Source organism: Columba livia, chromosome Z, assembly GCF_036013475.1.
Source record: "Columba livia isolate bColLiv1 breed racing homer chromosome Z, bColLiv1.pat.W.v2, whole genome shotgun sequence".
NCBI classification, from domain to species: domain Eukaryota; kingdom Metazoa; phylum Chordata; class Aves; order Columbiformes; family Columbidae; genus Columba; species Columba livia.
The window spans coordinates 42,261,716-42,270,889 of NC_088642.1; positions in this window are offsets into that span (position 1 = coordinate 42,261,716).

A 9,174-nucleotide genomic window follows, 5' to 3' on the forward strand; every position below is an offset into this window, starting at 1 on the left:
TCTGGTCTGGTCTGGTTATTTGTGCCGCAGGCTCGGCACCTGGTCTGATTATTTGTGTGCACCTGGTCTGTTATTTGTGTGCACCTGGTCTGGTTATTTGTGCTGCTCAGCACCTGGTCTGTAGTTCTGGTGATTTAATCTGTATTTACTGTTGAAACCGGTGATTTGATCCTGTTTACTGTTGTTCTGGTAAAGTTACCTGTGTTATCTTTCTGTGTTAGTTATCTGTATCCTTCTGTGTTGATATGTCCAATTCAAACATATCGCTGTCAAATTGCTTTCTGAAACCTTAGAAGGCGGCTGGGTTTGGAGAGTTTATGCATAAAAGAAGTGTAATTGTGATCTGTTTGCATATTTGAATTCGGTATTCGGTTTGCATGTCTGAGCTCAGTATTTTAGTTTGTATGTTTATATTTGGTACCAAAAGAATTTGTTTGGGGAAATAATTACAAAATAAGAACCGGTTCCGTTACTAAAGTGCCACCTTGCTCCTCCTTCAGATGCATCTGTACAAATGAAAGTAAATTGAGTTAGCTGTATTGCAGTTAGTGTTGTTCTCTGGATAGACTGATTTGGATCTAAAATTAATGTCAGGGATTGATGCTTAATATGCTGTTTATTGTATATGCTGTAAGAAGTTACAAAAGGTTGGAGCTGAGGGATGTAACTATTGTTCAGCTAATTGGAATTACATATAAAGTTTATAATCACAAGAATTAAATGAAGAGAGAAAAGGGCAAAAGGAGCCCAAACCTGTGCCCGGCAGCTTCTCCTTGATAACTAAGGGAAAAAAAAAAAAAAAAAAAATGCTGAGGCTGCAGCTCCTCTCCTCCTGACTCACCGCCCGTGGGGGACGAAGTGGGGGGGGATCATCAAATGTAATAGCACCCCTGCGGCAGGCAGTAGGTGTGGGGGCAAACCAGTCTATGTAAAAGTTCTGTTTTCGCCAGGGGATTTAGTAATCTGGAAGCAATTGGCTGGTCCTTATCGGGAAAATCCAGATAAGGTTGCAATAATTAAGATGATAATTAAAATGTAGAATCCTGATTGGGATGATTTACAAGTGATTTTGGATACACTAGTGAACTCTACAGAAAAAGATGTGGTTATACAGGTTGCGAGGGATAAAGTGAGAGAAGATATTCGGAACGGGAAAGTAGAGGCTAACATTGATGAGAACTTTCCAAAAGAAGATCCCCAATGGAATTATGATACAGGAGGTGGGTTATGCCGTCTCCGGAGGTATCAGGATTGGTTATTGATTGGCGTTCAAACTGCTATGCCAAAGCAAATGAATTGGTCAAAATTGTATAATGTGATGCAGGAAAAGAATGAGTCTCCCTCGGCTTTTTTAGAAAGATTAAAAGAAGCTGCCAAAACCGGGATGTAAAATTTTTTAGTAGACACAGGGGCTACTTAGTCTGTACTGAATTCCTTACAGGGGTTGGTAGGTCACAGAGCTACAACAATTGTTGGTGGCACAGGGAAGGAGGAAATACTGCCATTCCCACAACCCTTGGATTTGTGTTTTGGAGAAAAGGAACTAACCCACAAGTTCTTATATGTTCCAGACTGTCCAGTTTCCCTTTTAGGACGGGATTTATTGACCAAATTGGATGCCGTAATAACATTTGAGGATGGAAACCTGGTAATGAAAATTCCAGAATCTAAGGTAGGACAAATTCTGTTATTAAAAGAAAACCTGGTAGTGAAAATACTGCAAGCAGTGGAGGAGGCTGTGATTCCTATGGTATGGGAGACTGACATACCTGGGAAATCAAAAACAGCCCAGCCCGTAAAAGTGGAACTGAAGGAAGATGCCAAGGCAGTACAGTTGAGGCAGTACCCACTGAAACTAGAAGCTAGGTTAGGAATAGTACCTCTAATTGAAAAATTCTTGAAATATGGTATTCTAGAGGAATGTGAATCAGAATATAATACTCCAATTTTTTCAGTAAAGAAACCTGATGGTAGTTATCGATTAGTCCAAGGTTTGCAGGCTGTAAACCAGATCACTAAGGACCTTTATCCAGTAGTTGCAAATCCATATACCTTGTTAACATCTGTGAAAGAGAAATATAAATGGTTTACTGTACTTTATCTAAAAGATGACTTCTTCTGCATACCCCTTGATCATGAAAGCAAAAAGCTATTTGCCTTTGAATGGGAAAATCCACACAATGGAAGGAAAACGCAATTAAGCTGGACACGCCTTCCACAAGGGTTCAAGAATAGCCCAACCATCTTTCTAGCCAAGGAACTAGCCAAGGAACTTGAGGAATGGACTACAAAAGGTCGTATCATGATCCCTCGACAATGGTATTTGTTGCTACAATATGTAGATGATATTCTGATTGCGACTGAGACACGAGAACTCTGCATCCAGGTAACAATTGAAATATTGAACTCATTGGGAATGAACGGGTACAAGGTATCGAAAAATAAAGCTCAGATTGCATCCGAGACTGTGATCTATTTAGGATGCGAGCTCTCCCAAGGACAGCGAAGGCTAAGCCTGAACAGGATACATGCTATTTGTGCTATTCCAGAACCACAAAACTTACATGTGTTGAGATCTTTTTTAGGAATGACAGGATGGTGCAGACTCTGGATTATGGACTATGGGTTGATCGCCAAACCTTTGTATGAAGCACAAGGGAGTAAAACGTTCAAGTGGGGAAAGCCACAATGTGAGGCCTTCCAAAAGCTAAAACAGGCTTTGACGCAGGCACCTGCTTTGGGCCTGTCGGACTTGAGCAAAGACTTCCAGTTGTTTGTACACGAGCGACAAAGACTTGCCTTGGGAGTATTAACCCAGCGACTAGAATCCTGAAAAAGACCTGTTGGCTATTTTTCCAAACAGCTAGATCCGGTAAGTTCTGGGTGGCTGGCATGCTTACAGGTGGTAGCTGCTACAGTAATGCTGATCCAGGAGGTCCGAAAATTAACTATGGGAAAAAGGATAGAAGTGTTTGTATCCCATATGGTGACAACAGTATTGGAACAAAATGGGGGTCATTGGCTTTCCCCAAGCAGAATGATGAAATACCAGGTAATTCTGACAGAACAAGATGATGTTGTTCTAAAAACTACTAACCTAATGTATCTTGCTGAGTTTTTGGGTGCAGGTACTGAAGAAGGAGACCTGAAACTTGATTGTGTGGAAGTTATCGAATACACCCATGCAAGTCGTCCTGATTTGAGAGACACCCCACTGGCAGAAACTGACTGGGAACTCTTTACTGATGGCAGTAGCTTTGTGGAAAGTGGAGTACGGTATGCAGGATATGCGGTCACTACTGTCAAGACAGTAATTGAGGCCAAACCCTTACCACCAAACACCTCATCACAAAAAGCGGAATTAATCACTTTAACCAGGGCATTGGAACTCAGCGAGAACAATGGTGGGTCTTGTCTCCTAGAAGGTAAGAGAAATTGATTTATTACCTTCAGAGCCACCTAAATATTCCATAGAAGATGAAAAACTGGCAAGTCTAGTAAGAGCCAGCAAGAATAATTCTGGGTGGTAAGTAACCACCAATGGACAAGTTGTGGTGCCAACCACTATTATGAGAGGAATACTTCAGACGAAACGCCAGAAGTGTCACTGGGGTGCAGAAGCATTGGTAACTTATCTAAGAAAACAAATTATCTCGGTCCAGATGTTAACAATGGCAAAGTCTATTACAGCTAAGTGTGAAATTTGCTTGAAAAATAATCCTCTAGTAAAAAGAAAAATAGAAATGGGGAAAATTAAGACAGGCACGCAACCCGGGGATTATTGGCAAATAGATTACATGGAACTCCCCAGAACTCGTGGATATAGATATCTACTCGTTGTGGTGGATACCTTTTCTGGATGGCCAGAAGCCTTCCCTTGTCACACCAACCAAGCAAAAGAAACTGTGAAATGGTTATTAAAAGAAATAATCCCTAGATTTGGGTTACCAATAGGATTATCATCTGATAGGGGGCCCCATTTTGTGGCACAACTGGTAAAGGAGGTTAGCAGATGTTTAAGGATTCAGTGGCATACTCCCTGGAGGTCCCAGTCCAGTGAAGAGGTAGAGAAAATGAACCAAACTTTAAAACGACAACTTAGTAAGGTCTGTCAGGAGGCAAAGATTCAATGGCCGCAGGCCTTACCAATAGCATTGTTGCGTATCAGGATAAAACCTAAGAGCGGAATGTCAGTAAGTCCGTACGAAATTCTGTATAGCAAACCCTGTGAAGCACCAAACTCAAATCCAGAGGTCCACATAAAGGGTAATCAGGACTTGTACAATTATGTGTTGTCTCTTGGCAGGACACTGAATCGACTCCCATCTGCATTAGTGTGGAATCGACCACTGGCACTTGAAAATCCAGTACATAATATAGAACCTGGGGACACTGTATATGTGAAAAACTGGAATGAAGAGCCTTTGAGAGAACGTTGGGACGGACCCTACCAAGTACTCTTGACCACATTTACCGCAGTTAAAGTTGCCGGAGTGGACTCCTGGATACATTACACCCGTGTGAAGAAGGTTCCGAGAGCGTGGTCATCACATATCCTAGGTCCAACCACACTCAAGATTACATCGCAATAATGCCTGGTTTGCATTACCAAGCTTTGGTTTTGGTTATACCCGGAGTTTCTGTGCTTTTGAAAATTGGAGAGGGAAGTGCCACTCTATTCCACAAGGCCCCTGATAGACAATGGGAAAGCTTGCCCGATGCATGGAAAATTTATAAATGCAAAAATGAGACTATTTGAATGGAGTTGCAAATCAGGCCATGAAGAGCAGTAGATAGTAATGAAAGTACCCAGATACCACAGGTAGTACAAAGTGTACAAAATCAGGCAGAGAACCTAATGATAGGATTAATCTGAGATTTTGCGCGAACACAAAATATCAGTAGCATCACTGCCTGCCTTCCCATACCAAAATCAGCTGAGGACTCAGTACAGTGGGGAATAATCGCTACTACCTTACCAGAAATAAACAGAACTGGTAAGATAGCATGTGAATCTCACACTAGAATAGAAGAAGTTCCAACTGAACAAAGGATAAGGGAATGACAAAAATGGAAAATGCCAGGACACAGGGCAGATTGCTTAAAATTACCTAAAGCAAGGTATATTACAATAGGACAATTCCACAATGTAGGATGGTGCTTCTATGACAAGTGGACCACTAAAATAGTGAATCAAAAGGTTGAACAGACCTACTGGGAATGCAAAGATCAGGATAACAAAAACATAACTGAATTATGGAACAATATGTGGACATTAAGTATTGTACAACAATACCAATACAGTGAAGCAATTCCATGGTGCATACGATGGTCCGATGTAACAGAAGGAATGACAGTGCCATGGTGGAATTGCTCACGGGTGATTACTTGTCAAACAGACATTAAAGAGATACCTTTGTCCATTGGTCAAAGTAGCAGTGATTACAGGCTGCATTTGTCGGAAACAATTAGACTCACAGGCAGCCTTTAAAATTGGCATTGATAAAGACAAAATTGACTGTAAAGGAGTTATAGGCAGTATGGGACATTTAGTTTGGGCCTTAAGTGATGGGACCTGGACTACACATTTGCCAATGGGAGGACCAATTAGAGAAATTACTTTGGGGTTGCCAACACTATGTCCCATTTGGAAAAGGTCACCTTTGAAAAATAAGCAAGAACTTTTACAGGTCAGACATAAACGAGAAATAAACGAGGATGATGTGTGGCATGAACCATCAAGCAGTGTTAAATTTAGCTGGGCACTAGAATCTTTCTTTGCACCAATTGCAGCTATAGGAATAGAGAAATGATTGATAAATTGATCGGGCAAATGGATCGATTGGCCAGAATAACTAAAAAAGGTTTTTGGGATCTTAATATACAATTACAAACTACGACTAAAATGACCTTGCAGAATAGAATGGCACTCAACATAATGTTATTGAAAGAAAATGGTGTCTGTGGATATTTGAAAGACAGAATCGATCACTGCTGCATCAATATTCCAGAAGTAACTTCAGAGGTTGAGAAAGACATCTCCGAGCTGACCCAAACACAAGTGGAGCTGCAAAAGGAAAGACAAGATGCAGAACAGAGCTGGATAGAAGCTCTGTTGAATAAATTCGATTTAAATTTGGGAGGATGGGTACATTCACTACTAGAAAGTGTAGTTGTACTTGCAATTGTGATTGTTCTTCTTTGTTTGTTGTATGTAGGTATTAAGCGCATAATTAGTCAAACGATTGCTAGGAATAATCGCATTTTCAGTACCCTGAGTAGGAATTATGCTAATCCTATATTTGATAACCCTCCAGCTTATGAAGAGGCATGACTGGAACTATCACACCTGAAGGGAATTACCAATCAATAATTGAAGAAATTGATTGAGGTGAAAATGCATTGTCTAAGAATAGAAAAGCATTTTCAAAGAGGGGAAATGTTAGTAACCGAACCAGTTTTACAAAATGTTCCTGAAAGGATGAATCAGTTTTGTAAACTGTCCCTGAGAGGATGTTCAAGCATATCGTGTTCGAGTATATTCTTATCTTAACAGCCTAGCTTTTATCTTAACCTAAATACGCATAGAGTGAGGACACTGCACATGATCAAAATAGTTCCAAGATGTTGCAATCGATGTTGTAATCAATACTGAGTAACCGTTATGTACCTTAATGAATATATGAATATGTATGTGAATGGACTGTATAAATACTGTGTAACTTAAACTGACCTGGGAAGCCAGCTTTGGGTGTGAACCCCTGGTTTCCCAGCACTGAAATAAAGCACCACATATAACTACACCTGTGGTTATGTGTCCTTGATTGCTAACAAAGATACTGAAAGGGAAGTCTTTGTGTGAACAAAGTAAGCATTCTGGTCCAGAAAATGAGAATACACAAGATGTGTGATACTTCTTATCTATAGAGAAAAGTGGGGTGAAAATTACAAAAAAATCTCCTGTGAAGAAAAAGTGACTGGTGGAACATGCTGGCTCAGAAGCGTTTTGATACAGAAGAGCAAGGGCTGTTTTTATGAGTCTTTACACTACCCAGATTTTCCTGTGCATTACAATACATATTCTTTTAACTTTAGACTTGGATTAATAAATAGATCTGTGTACAAGGTGTATTGTAAAAACCCGCTTCTTTTTGCTGCTTTTGTCTGCTTGCAACACTCTTTGTGTGGGATAGAGGCCAGGAACTGCTTAAGAGTAAGCAGTAGTCTGAAAAGTCAGGGTGATACTTAAGAAACTGATGTGTTTGCTCAGAGGAACCCCAGGCACCCTACACCTAGTTCCTATGCTGCATTTACCAATATGGGCTCTGGGCACACACACATGGCTTTACGAAAGCCGTATTTCCCCCACTGCCCTAATGCAGAACCAACTATACTTAAAGAAACCATGACAGATCTGTATAGCACATTCTTGAAGTGTCTGGATGGTGTGTCTGGGTTCTCTTCAAGAAGGTTCTTCAAGTGTAACTATCATTACTGCTTGAAAACTTTTCCTAGGGTGTAGCATGAACTTTTCTGCCATGACATAAGTCTTGTTATGTGCTTCTTCAGGGAAGCTGTGTTGTTCTATTCCTCTTTGCCAGTCTTTAGTCAGTCATGCTTGCTCTGTCCCGTGTCCTCTTTTGTGGTAGTTCCTGTTTTCCTGACCTATCTGGAATGTTGTTGTTAGGCTTTCACTTAAAGTGTTCCATACCTTTTTAAAGGACTACGCTCTAAACAAGTACTGATGCTTTAGTATTGCTGCTAAGGCTTGCTGATGTAGAATGTTACTCTATAATGCTTCTCATTCAGCAAAATCATCCTTGTTACTTTTTTCTTTTTTAATGATGGTGTGTCTGGGTTCTCTTCAAGAAGGTTGTTCAAGTCTAACTATCACTACTGATACAGAGCTTTACATCTCCCAGGCAGCTCTAGACTCTACAAAGCCTGGAATGGCTCTGTGGCATTGTCAAGCCTGTTTTTTCCATCTAAAGATCATTTTGGGCCCCAGTACATATTCAGTGTCTTCATCTATTCACCTTGAGCTGCTGGGTAGGTACCGTGCTACCACAGGCATCTATCCTGGAAATAACAAAACCAATTAACTTTTTTACTCTTAGTAGCAGCTGCTAACATGGGCCCTAATAATAATTATTGTTCTCCTGAAGACCCTTCCAGTTCTCCTAGCAAGCCAGTTGAAAGCCCTGGGGCTGTCTGACATCTGACCTAAAGCACTGGAAATGCCCTTTCTGATCTCCGACTTACTTTTTCTCTTTGCCTGGTGTTTACTGCAGCTGAGTACATAGCAAATACAGTGGTGAACATGACCATTTTAGCAGACCCCCCTTGTAGATGTGTGTGACTATCTCAGAGCAGACTGTTATCCAAACCTGTTTGCCATTGCTAATTGCTGTTTTTTATGCCCAGAAGGGATATCATGCCTCAGAGCAGCAGCCTGTAGTAACAGAAGTAATGAATATTTCAACCTGCTGCATCCCAAGAATTGCCTGCAGGCTGTCCACAGAGCCCCAAGTCTCCATGCTGCTCCCACCAATATCTGGCTGTGAGGATAACATGCCCGTAGATTGCAACCAATTCAAGGTGTCCACACTGAAATGCAGTGCTTAAATGAAGAGTGTGGACAGCATAAAGGTAAGTGAGGTGGGCCTCTTTAAAAGGAGGAAGCTGTTCCTGAACTGCTTTATTTGCATCTTTCTTTAGAGGTGAATTAAACTGAAGGACAGATCCATGAAAATTTCTTGCCAGTGTACATCAGCAGAAATTCTGACCATGAACCTCTGTAATGTAACAGCTTTTAAGGTGTTTAGTTCCTCTGCCTTCTGTCTGGTATGGTATAACTACAAGAAGCATGCACAGGACCAGCTGTCCTCTCAGGATTGCTCAGGTGGTGTATCTTGTGGCACAGGTAGGTTTCCTCATTGGGATGTATTTTCAGCATGTTATCTGGAACTCCTCTGTCTCCACCAGGTCCTGCCCCTGCAATAGTGCACTGAAGTATTCTCTTCTGCAAGGCCACTCTTTTGTTTTTCTATGACCAAATTAGGGCCATCTCAGGGTCTTCAGGGATTGGTACCAGGCTCTCCTCCCTTCACAAGATCAGCTCTCTGTGCCTCTTTTGTGAAGTCATATCCCTTTCTGCCTCATCTGTTTAGATTT